At 59.8% G+C, this 12,481-nt stretch overlaps 1 protein-coding gene across 1 annotated transcript in view; it reads left to right on the forward strand.

Moving 5' to 3' along the window:
* Positions 1-249: 249 nt before the first annotated feature.
* The window catches only part of LRRC23 (leucine rich repeat containing 23), a 774,543-nt gene continuing 762,311 nt past the window's right edge, over positions 250-12,481 (forward strand). The window contains exon 1 of the mRNA XM_069650643.1: positions 250-343. The gene's annotated coding sequence lies outside the window, so the exon portion shown is untranslated. The remainder of the gene's footprint in view (positions 344-12,481) is intronic.

Genomic DNA, 12,481 nt, shown 5'->3' on the forward strand with positions numbered 1-12,481 from the left:
AGAGGGGAGGCCTATGAGGCTGCATTAATCGATAACTGTAAAATATGTCAAGGTTAGTCTGTAATTAACTGATGACAAATGATTGGGGTATGTAAAGTCCTTAATTTCTTCTGTTAGTTTTTCATAACAGGGTCAAGGCAGCTCTGCCTAAAGAAGCACTTGTATCCGGTCACTCTCTGCAGCCAGGCGATTTTGTACTGTTGAAGATACACCAGAGGAAGTCAGCTTTGGCTCCACAATGAAGGGGACCCACCAGGTTCTGTTGGTCTCAAACTTGGCCGTTAAGTTACAGAGGCACCCTACGGGGGTCCGTGTGACCCATTGTTAGCGGACTGCATCACAAGTCATTTAAAGACGGAAATGTCTGTGTTATGCATCACAGTTATATTGGTTTCTGTTCTGGTTTATAATGTCTCTCATGCCTCTTCCTCTGAACTAATGCAAAGTCATAACCTTTCGGATATGGTCACCACCTCTGAGATCAATACATGACCTTGACACCAGAGACATTAACAGGGTAATTCATAGAATTTCGCAGAAAAGTGTCGCAATCGGCTGGCGCAGAGTGTCCGCGTGCGATTGACTGCACCAGGCACGTGCGATAAAACCGATTTCCGCGCACAGCGTATTCATGGATTTCATGCTCCCAAACCAGCCGTGGCGCAGAGTATCGCAGCGACCCTGCAGCAGCGCCAGTAACGCCCCCAAGAACGCCCTCGCGCAAGGAAAAGCCAGCAAAATCGCTAAATCATCGCAAAGGGCTGCGCTAACCCTGGACCAGTTTACAGGGCAGCCAAACAAGGAATGCAAAGCGGGTAACGTGCATATCAGGGGTACACGTGAAGTCATACACGCGATTAGCCAGGGTAAGTGTATTACAGGGGTACACGTGAAGTCATACACGCGATTAGCCAGGGTACGTGTATTACAGGGGTACGCGGGAAGTTTAACACGCGATTGGCCAGGGTACGTGTATTACAGGGGTACGCGGGAAGTTTAACACGCGATTGGCCAGGGTACGTGTATTACAGGGGTACGCGGGAAGTTTAACACGCGATTAGCCAGGGTAAGTGTATTACAGGGGTACACGTGAAGTCATACACGCGATTAGCCAGGGTACGTGTATTACAGGGGTACGCGGGAAGTTTAACACGCGATTGGCCAGGGTACGTGTATTACAGGGGTACGCGGGAAGTTTAACACGCGATTAGCCAGTGTAAGTGTATTACAGGGGTACACGTGAAGTCATACACGCGATTAGCCAGGGTACGTGTATTACAGGGGTACGCGGGAAGTTTAACATGCGATTGGCCAGGGTACGTGTATTACAGGGGTATGCGGGAGGTTTAACACGCGATTAGCCAGGGTAAGTGTATTACAGGGGTACGCGGGAAGTTTAACACGCGATTAGCCAGGGTACGTGTATTACAGGGGTACGCGGGAAGTTTAACACGCGATTGGCCAGGGTACGTGTATTACAGGGGTACGCGGGAAGTTTAACACGCGATTGGCCAGGGTACGTGTATTACAGGGGTACGCGTGAAATTATACACGCGATTAGCCAGGGTACGTGTATTACAGGGGTACGCGGGAAGTTTAACACGCGATTGGCCAGGGTACGTGTATTACAGGGGTACGCGGGAAGTTCAACACGCGATTGGCCAGGGTACGTGTATTACAGGGGTACGCGGGAAGTTTCACATGCGATTTGGCCAGGTACGTGTATTACAGGGGTGCGTGGGAATTATCACACGCGATTTGGCTTGGTACGTGTATTACAGGGGTGTGCGGGAATTATCACACGCAATCAGGCTGGGTGGGTCCTCACAGGTGTTCCCTGTACACCCTCCACAGCCCCTGCAGGCAGCCCACAAAACAGGGGACTACCCTGCACACCTGCTCATGTCCCCCTGCACCCCCACCCCCCAGCAGTGCAGGGGCACCCTCCACCAGGCCCCCACTCATGTCTCCCACCACCCCCACCCCCCAGCCACCAGGGTCACCCTCCACCAGGCCCCCACTCATGTCTCCCACCACCCCCACCCCCCAGCAGTGCAGGGGCACCCTCCACCAGGCCCCCACTCATGTCTCCCACCACCCCCACCCCCCAGCAGTGCAGGGGCAGCCTCCACCAGGCCCCCACTCATGTCTCCCACCACCCCCACCCCCCAGCAGTGCAGGGGCAGCCTCCACCAGGCCCCCACTCATGTCTCCCACCACCCCCACCCCCCAGCCACCAGGGTCACCCTCCACCAGGCCCCCACTCATGTCTCCCACCACCCCCACCCCCCAGCAGTGCAGGGGCACCCTCCACCAGGCCCCCACTCATGTCTCCCACCACCCCCACCCCCCAGCAGTGCAGGGGCACCCTCCACCAGGCCCCCACTCATGTCTCCCACCACCCCCACCCCCCAGCAGTGCAGGGGCAGCCTCCACCAGGCCCCCACTCATGTCTCCCACCACCCCCACCCCCCAGCAGTGCAGGGGCAGCCTCCACCAGGCCCCCACTCATGTCTCCCACCACCCCCACCCCCCAGCAGTGCAGGGGCAGCCTCCACCAGGCCCCCACTCATGTCTCCCACCACCCCCACCCCCCAGCACTGTGGGGCACCTGCCAGCAGGCCCCCACCCATGTCCAACTCATGTCTCCCACCACCCCCACCCCCCAGCACTGTGGGGCACCTGCCAGTAGGCCCCCACCCATGTCCAACTCATGTCTCCCACCACCCCCACCCCCCAGCCACCAGGGTCACCCTCCACCAGGGCCCCACTCATGTCTCCCACCACCCCCACCCCCCAGCACTGTGGGGCACCTGCCAGCAGGCCCCCACCCATGTCCAACTCATGTCTCCCACCACCCCCACCCCCCAGCACTGTGGGGCACCTGCCAGCAGGCCCCCACCCATGTCCAACTCATGTCTCCCACCACCCCCACCCCCCAGCCACCAGGGTCACCCTCCACCAGGGCCCCACTCATGTCTCCCACCACCCCCACCCCCCAGCAGTGCAGGGGCACCCTCCACCAGGCCCCCACTCATGTCTCCCACCACCCCCACCCCCCAGCAGTGCAGGGGCACCCTCCACCAGGCCCCCACTCATGTCTCCCACCACCCCCACCCCCCAGCCACCAGGGTCACCCTCCACCAGGCCCCCACTCATGTCTCCCACCACCCCCACCCCCCAGCACTGTGGGGCACCTGCCAGCAGGCCCCCACCCATGTCCAACTCATGTCTCCCACCACCCCCACCCCCCAGCCACCAGGGTCACCCTCCACCAGGCCCCCACTCATGTCCCCTATCACCCCCACCCCCCCGCCACCAGGGGCACCCTCCACCAGGCCCCCACTCATGGCTCCCACCACCCCCACCCCCCAGCAGTGCAGGGTCACCCTCCACCAGGCCCCCACTCATGTCTCCCACCACCCCCACCCCCCAGCAGTGCAGGGGCACCCTCCACCAGGGCCCCACTCATGTCTCCCACCACCCCCACCCCCCAGCAGTGCAGGGGCACCCTCCACCAGGCCCCCACTCATGTCTCCCACCACCCCCACCCCCCTGCCACCATGTGCAGCCCCCACCAGGTCCTCACAATGTGCGTAATGGTCAGCCTCCACAGCCAAAAAGCCCTACCAAGTAACCCATTCACCCACATGGAAATGGAAATCACATGTTACACCCCCAATGTTCATGAAGCAAATGAACCCATGTCCGTCACACACATATTTTCCAATTGAATGGGAAAACACACAACATGACATGCATGAAACCAATGAGATGAAACCACACAGTGAACAATGTAAAAAAAAATGTATTAGAAAAAAATACGAATGCTAAAGAAAGAAAACTAACTACAATGTAAATGTGAAAAAAGAAGCTGCATGTCCGCATAAAAACTAGAAAATCTAATCCAAAAAATTTTGTCCAAAGTGAAATGCAAAAACTCTCCGTGCAACAAAGAACTATGTACAAAAATAAAAAGGGTCCATCATCACAACAGAACTAAGGAAACCTCCTAAAAAACCTACCTAAATATCAACTATATACAAAAATACGCGATTCCATTGGACCAAAGGCCCTCAGCGCGTAAGCGCGTCTGTGACGTGACCCGCACGGGTGTTTCCCACACTGCACGTGATGACAGAGCACACGTGGAAAGACTGCACGTCAGAGTCTCATCGCGTGTAATTGGACAAAAGTGCGTGTACACGCGATTGGCCTATGTACGTGTATATGAGGTGTGCGCGGACACTTACACACGCAAGCACGTCAGCGCACCTGTATCCCGGTGTACGGCCATTTCCACCAATCACACGCGATGAGACTCTGACGTGCAGTCTTTCCACGTGTGCTCTGTCATCACGTGCAGTGTGGGAAACACCCGTGCGGGTCACGTCACAGACGCGCTTACGCGCTGAGGGCCTTTGGTCCAATGGAATCGCGTATGCGTGCTGACGCGCTTACGCGCTTAGGGCCTTTCCTCGGTTTTCACGCTGACGTGCAGGATTTTCACGTGCCAATTCACTCCGTACCAAGCTGGCCACGCGTGAGCACACGGGAGACCACGCTCCTGCCCAGAAGGCCGAATTACTGCCCCCCAGAGCCCCGAGCACGCTCCCACCTGCTATCTGCTGCTGCCTGACTGCCTGCTGCCCACGTGCACTGCCATTTGCTGCCTGCACATCAGCCAGGGGTGCTGTTGCTGTGACCACCCCTGCTGGAACAGAAGACTCCCGACTGGAATCCCATCGCTCCACAGCCCAGCCCCAGGACCCAGTTGCCCACCCACTCCTGCCTCTGGGGTTGTCATGTCGGGGCTAACACCATCTGTGACCACTGACAACCCCCGGCCAGAGAGGCAGAGGGGCACCAGCTTCAGTGCCACCGAAGTTGGTGTCCTGGTGGAGCAAGTCCTGGGGCAGTATGATGCCCTCTTTGGAAGTTCCCGCGCCGACAAGGAAGGACGGACTCGGATCTGGACAGACATCGTGACTGCCATCAACGCGGAGGGGGTGGCAGTCCGGGACTTACAACATGTCAGGAAGCGCTGGGAGGACTTCAGGTCCAGGACCCTGAACAAGGCCCGGCGCCTCTTGAAGGCAGCGGATGCCAAGGGGCGCCGGGGCCACTTGTCGGAAGAACAGATGGGGGTCCTGGAACGCATATCCCCAGCGCTCCACGTCCAGGTCCTAGAGAAGCAGAGCCGTCTGGAGTCGAACGGTGAGTGTACATGCATCCTGGTTGTGAGCAGGGCGTGTGGTGATCATTCCCCATTGTGCCGGTTGCACATCTGTTTGTATGGGGTGGAGTATGGGTGGGGGTGTACAGGGCCGTGGGGCTGACACATGCGAGGGCTGTAATGTGTGAGACATGGATGGTGCTTGTGTGTGTGGGCTTGCATGGCAAATGCAGTTGTGCGTGCACACATGTTTGGATGAATGTGTATGTAAGTAGACATGTCCGTGATGTCAGGCATGTATGTTGTTTTCGGCTGCATGTATGAGCACTGTGTACATGTGCATGTGTGTGTATTTGTCAAAGGTGCAACAGTGATGCTACATGGATGCATGTGACAGCGGTATGTGGAAGCCTGATTGGCAGATGTGACATGGATGCCCGTCTGAACAGTGCGACACTTGGCAGAGGTGTAGACATGCATGCAAGTGTGGTGGTGTGTGTACATGTGTGTTGCACTTCCTGTGTTGCATGTGATGTATGGCTCCCCTTTGGCTGCTGATGCTGTTGTATGTGTAGGGATGGTGGTGGCAGTTGCGATATGGCTGTGGTATGGCTCATGTGTGCCAGTTGCAATGACATGTGTGTTGGGGATTGTGATGACATGTCTGAGGTTTGCCAATGCCACTCATGTGCAACTGTCATGCGTGTATGTGTCCATTGTACAGTGCCCTGATGCCTGTGTTTTGTTTCTCCCTGTCTGCAGCGTCAACTGATGAAGAGGGCGGAGAAGGTGCTGTGGAGCACAGCGGCGGGGATCCGACCGCCAGCCGGAGACGCAAGGCCCGGCTCCCCTCCCGTGTTGTCATCTCGTCGGGGAGTGAGGAGTCCGGTGCCGCGTCCCAGGCCGCAGCTGCCGGGGGGGGGTCCAAGAGGCGGAGGTTGCAGTTGGACTCCTCGGCAGCAGAAGGGGCAGCTGGGACCCCACAGGGCCCAACAGGGGAAGATGGCACAGAGTCATCCAGGTTGGTGGGGGGTTTGGTGGAGGAGGGGGCCGCGCAAGCACCAGAGACGGGGTCTGGAGGTGGGGATCCCACTGGTGCTAGTGGTGCAGTCCAGGACCAGGGACAGGAGGCAGCACAGGCGGCCGCGGAGGTGCCTGTGTGCAATCCTGTCCCCGATCCTGTCCCTGCATCATCTTGCACCAGCAGGGATGCCTACGTCCAGACCCGTTTTCAGGCAGGGGATGAGCTGACGTCAACTGGCCTTCCTCTGCCTGCGGACGTGGCCATCCGGGACCGGGTTGAGCCTGTCCTGGCTGGTGTGGCGTTGCGTCAACGGGCCATGCGAGGTGACCTGCAGTCTTTTCATGGAGAGACTGCACGTCATCTCGAATGGCTCGTTGACCACGTCAGCCTGCTGGGACAGGTCACCCAGACCGGATTCCGCTGTCTGATGGGGCTTGCTCCGACCCCCTCCTCAACTGGACCCCCTACGCGCCAGTCGTCCTCTGTGCCATCTTCCCACCCATCAGTCACCTGGGTGCCCTGTGGAGCTGCCTCTGACAGTGCGGCCAGGCTGGTGGAGGAGGCATCCCTGCCACAGTCGGGAGTCGGACGTCCAGCAGGGGTGGCCACATCAACAGGTGCACCCCAGCCGGCGGAGGATGTGCAGGCAGCAGGAGGCAGTGCACGGGCAGAGGCAGAGCAGCAGCAGCAGCAAGATGGTGGGAGCCATGAAGGCTCGGGGCCTTCGACATCGGAGGGGCAGGCATCGGCCGGAGGGCAGGAGGACCCAGGACAGAGAGTGTCTTCCGTGTGGCAGCGGTTGTGCCACGCCGTAGGTGCGGAGCGGCGGCGGGCGGAAGAGGCGCGGCTCACAATGGTCAGGGCGGAGAACTCCATGCGGAGGGCCCTGAGGCGGGCCGAGTGCCTCGAGGCAATCCGCAGGGGGTTGGAGGTGGACACGGCGTCGTCCCTGCGGACCCTCGGGGCCATGGAACTGGACCGCCTCCGGGACATCGAACAGGAGTTCGATGATGCCCTGGCCCGGAACACCACAGAGTGAGCCGCTGGACTTGCCCGCCGCCTTTGTATATAGTTCTTTAGTTTTAGGTTTCCTTTCGTTCTTATTATTATTTGGAGTCGACGGACACTGCTCCACTTTTTGTATATAGTTGATATTTAGGTAGGTTTTTTAGGAGGTTTCCTTAGTTCAGTTGTGATGATGGACCCTTGTTATTTTTGTACATAGTTCTTTGTTGCATGGAGACTTTTTACATTTCACTTTGGACATTTTTTTTGATTTGATTTTCTAGTTTTGTGTTTTTATGCGGACATGCAGCTTATTTTTTCACATTTAAATTGTAGTTAGTTTTCTTTCTTTGGCATTTGTATTTTTTTCAATACATTTTTTTTTTCCATTGTTCACTGTGTGGTTTCATCTCCTTGGTTTCATGCATGTCATGTTGTGTGTTTTCCCATTCAATTTGAAAATATGTGTGTGACGGACATGGGTTCATTTGCTTCATGTACATTGGGGGTGTAACATGTGATTTCCATTTCCATGTGGGTGAATGGGTTACTTGGTAGGTCTTTTTGGCTGTGGAGGCTGACCATTACGCACATGATTGGGGATTGTGAGGACCTGGTGGGGGCTGCACATGGTGGCAGGGGGGTGGGGGTGCAGGGGGACATGAGTGGGGGCCTGGTGGAGGGTGACCCTGGTGGCTGGGGGGTGGGGGTGGTGGTAGACATGAGTGGGGGCCTGGTGGAGGGTGACCCTGCACTGCTGGGGGGTGGGGGTGGTGGGAGACATGAGTGGGGCCCTGGTGGAGGGTGACCCTGGTGGCTGGGGGGTGGGGGTGGTGGGGGACATGAGTTGGACATGGGTGGGGGCCTGCTGGCAGGTGCCCCACAGTGCTGGGGTGTGGGGGTGGTGGGAGACATGAGTTGGACATGGGTGGGGGCCTGCTGGCAGGTGCCCCACAGTGCTGGGGTGTGGGGGTGGTGGGAGACATGAGTTGGACATGGGTGGGGGCCTGCTGGCAGGTGCCCCACAGTGCTGGGGGGTGGGGGTGGTGGGAGACATGAGTGGGGCCCTGGTGGAGGGTGACCCTGGTGGCTGGGGGGTGGGGGTGGTGGGAGACATGAGTTGGACATGGGTGGGGGCCTGCTGGCAGGTGCCCCACAGTGCTGGGGTGTGGGGGTGGTGGGAGACATGAGTTGAACATGGGTGGGGGCCTGCTGGCAGGTGCCCCACAGTGCTGGGGTGTGGGGGTGGTGGGAGACATGAGTTGGACATGGGTGGGGGCCTGCTGGCAGGTGCCCCACAGTGCTGGGGGGTGGGGGTGGTGGGAGACATGAGTGGGGCCCTGGTGGAGGGTGACCCTGGTGGCTGGGGGGTGGGGGTGGTGGGAGACATGAGTTGGACATGGGTGGGGGCCTGCTGGCAGGTGCCCCACAGTGCTGGGGTGTGGGGGTGGTGGGAGACATGAGTTGAACATGGGTGGGGGCCTGCTGGCAGGTGCCCCACAGTGCTGGGGTGTGGGGGTGGTGGGAGACATGAGTTGGACATGGGTGGGGGCCTACTGGCAGGTGCCCCACAGTGCTGGGGGGTGGGGTGGTGGGGGACATGAGTTGGACATGGGTGGGGGCCTGCTGGCAGGTGCCCCACAGTGCTGGGGGGTGGGGGTGGTGGGAGACATGAGTGGGGCCCTGGTGGAGGGTGACCCTGCACTGCTGGGGGGTGGGGGTGGTGGGAGACATGAGTGGGGCCCTGGTGGAGGGTGACCCTGGTGGCTGGGGGGTGGGGGTGGTGGGAGACATGAGTTGGACATGGGTGGGGGCCTGCTGGCAGGTGCCCCACAGTGCTGGGGGGTGGGGGTGGTGGGAGACATGAGTTGAACATGGGTGGGGGCCTGCTGGCAGGTGCCCCACAGTGCTGGGGTGTGGGGGTGGTGGGAGACATGAGTTGGACATGGGTGGGGGCCTGCTGGCAGGTGCCCCACAGTGCTGGGGTGTGGGGGTGGTGGGAGACATGAGTTGAACATGGGTGGGGGCCTGCTGGCAGGTGCCCCACAGTGCTGGGGTGTGGGGGTGGTGGGAGACATGAGTTGGACATGGGTGGGGGCCTGCTGGCAGGTGCCCCACAGTGCTGGGGGGTGGGGGTGGTGGGAGACATGAGTGGGGCCCTGGTGGAGGGTGACCCTGGTGGCTGGGGGGTGGGGGTGGTGGGAGACATGAGTTGGACATGGGTGGGGGCCTGCTGGCAGGTGCCCCACAGTGCTGGGGTGTGGGGGTGGTGGGAGACATGAGTTGAACATGGGTGGGGGCCTGCTGGCAGGTGCCCCACAGTGCTGGTGTGTGGGGGTGGTGGGAGACATGAGTTGGACATGGGTGGGGGCCTACTGGCAGGTGCCCCACAGTGCTGGGGGGTGGGGTGGTGGGGGACATGAGTTGGACATGGGTGGGGGCCTGCTGGCAGGTGCCCCACAGTGCTGGGGGGTGGGGGTGGTGGGAGACATGAGTGGGGCCCTGGTGGAGGGTGACCCTGCACTGCTGGGGGGTGGGGGTGGTGGGAGACATGAGTGGGGCCCTGGTGGAGGGTGACCCTGGTGGCTGGGGGGTGGGGGTGGTGGGAGACATGAGTTGGACATGGGTGGGGGCCTGCTGGCAGGTGCCCCACAGTGCTGGGGGGTGGGGGTGGTGGGAGACATGAGTTGAACATGGGTGGGGGCCTGCTGGCAGGTGCCCCACAGTGCTGGGGTGTGGGGGTGGTGGGAGACATGAGTTGGACATGGGTGGGGGCCTGCTGGCAGGTGCCCCACAGTGCTGGGGGGTGGGGGTGGTGGGAGACATGAGTGGGGCCCTGGTGGAGGGTGACCCTGGTGGCTGGGGGGTGGGGGTGGTGGGAGACATGAGTTGGACATGGGTGGGGGACTGCTGGCATGTGCCCCACAGTGCTGGGGGGTGGGGGTGCAAGGGGACATGTGTTGGTGTTCATTAGTTCAAGGAGACATGTGCCTTTGCTGGGGGGCATGCCCATGTTGGGTGGGCTGCCTGCGGGACATGACCAGGGATGCAGGGTAGTCCCCTGTGGTGTGGGCTGCCTGCAGGGGCCGTGGAGGGTGTACAGGGTACACCTGGGAGGACCCACACTGTCAAATCACATGTGGGACTCCCCGGCACCCCTGAAATACACGTACCGTGCAGAAATCGCGTGTTTAACTTCCCGCGCACCCCTGAAATACACGCGCCCAGGCTATTCGCGTGTAAAACTTCCCGCGCACCCCTGAAATACACGCGCCCAGGCTATTCGCGTGTAAAACTTCCCGCGCACCCCTGAAATACACGCGCCCAGGCTATTCGCGTGTGGAACTTCCCGCGCACCCCTGAAATACCCGGGCCCAGGCTATTCGCGTGTGGAACTCCCCGCGCACCCCTGAAATACACGGGCCCAGGCTATTCGCGTGTGGAACTTCCCGCGCACCCCTCAAATTCACGCGCCCAGGCTATTCGCGTGTGGAACTTCCCGCGAACCCCTGAAATACACGCGCCCAGGCTATTCGCGTGTGGAACTTCCCGCGCACCCCTGAAATACACGCGCCCAGCCTATTCGCGTGTGGAACTTCCCGCGCACCCCTGAAATACACGCGCCCAGGCTATTCGCGTGTGGAACTTCCCGCGAACCCCTGAAATACACGCGCCCAGGCTATTCGCGTGTGGAACTTCCCGCGAACCCCTGAAATACACGTAGCACGCTCCCCCAGGCCCGATCGCGTGAGGAACTTCACGCGAACCCCTGTAATACACGTAGCCCGCTCCCCCAGGCCCGATCGCGTGTGGAACTTCACGCGAACCCCTCAAATTCACGCGCCCAGGCTATTCGCGTGTGAAACTTCACGCGAACCCCTGAAATACACGTAGCACGCTCCCCCAGGCCCGATCGCGTGAGGAACTTCACGCGAACCCCTGAAATACACGTAGCACGCTCCCCCAGGCCCGATCGCGTGAGGAACTTCACGCGAACCCCTGTAATACACGTAGCCCGCTCCCCCAGGCCCGATCGCGTGTGGAACTTCACGCGAACCCCTCAAATTCACGCGCCCAGGCTATTCGCGTGTGAAACTTCACGCGAACCCCTGAAATACACGTAGCACGCTCCCCCAGGCCCGATCGCGTGAGGAACTTCACGCGAACCCCTGTAATACACGTAGCCCGCTCCCCCAGGCCCGATCGCGTGTGGAACTTCACGCGAACCCCTGTAATACACGTAGCCCGCTCCCCCAGGCCCGATCGCGTGTGGAACTTCACGCGAACCCCTCAAATTCACGCGCCCAGGCTATTCGCGTGTGAAACTTCACGCGAACCCCTGAAATACACGTAGCACGCTCCCCCAGGCCCGATCGCGTGAGGAACTTCACGCGAATCCCTGTAATACACGTAGCCCGCTCCCCCAGGCCCGATCGCGTGTGGAACTTCACGCGAACCCCTGTAATACACGTAGCCCGCTCCCCCATGCCCGATCGCGTGTGGAACTTCACGCGAACCCCTGAAATACACGTAGCCCGCTCCCCCAGGCCCGATCGCGTGAGGAACTTCACGCGAACCCCTGTAATACACGTAGCCCGCTCCCCCAGGCCCGATCGCGTGAGGAACTTCACGCGAACCCCTGTAACACGTATTTTTTGTCAGCGGGTGTCCGTGTTTGTGGGTACCCCTTTGCACGTCATTTTTCCTGGAGGGCCACAGTATGGGACATTCATCATGGCAGTATATAGGTGCTATTTGTTGGCGCACCTTTTGGCGCACATTTCTTACAGCCGCAGAGACGCTACCGCCTCCTTTCTTGTGGCGGTCGTGTTTGTGCCTGTGCGCTGGTTTGAGCGTGCGCTTTTTTCCCCTATTCTATTCCATGAATACGTGTTGTAGGCGAGCGTGTGGGCGTTCCGCGCACTTGTGCCCTGTACTTCCCCCGTGACGCCCACGTTTTGGCTAGTTGTTCCCCATTCCGAGTGTTACGCCCGTGTTCCGCCTACTTTTATTGCGTGCGCCGCGCTATGTGCGAATTTCGCTGTGGCCTGTGCGATTTTCGCTGTGACCTGGCGCACGCTGTTAGATGGCCTGTGCGCCAACGTGCGCCAACGTGCGCCGCGCACTTTTTTTTCGCACATCCGCTGGTTTTCTCGCGCACGGCCTTCCATGAATCGACGTGCGCTGCTTTTCGTGCGATTTTCGCACGTTCACTGCGATTTTCGCTATTCCACTGCGAATCGCACGTTTTTGCCCACTTGCGCCGCGCTAATTAT

This window comes from Ambystoma mexicanum, chromosome 3p, assembly GCF_040938575.1.
Source record: "Ambystoma mexicanum isolate Mex_15411 chromosome 3p, UKY_AmexF1_1, whole genome shotgun sequence".
NCBI lineage: Eukaryota > Metazoa > Chordata > Amphibia > Caudata > Ambystomatidae > Ambystoma > Ambystoma mexicanum.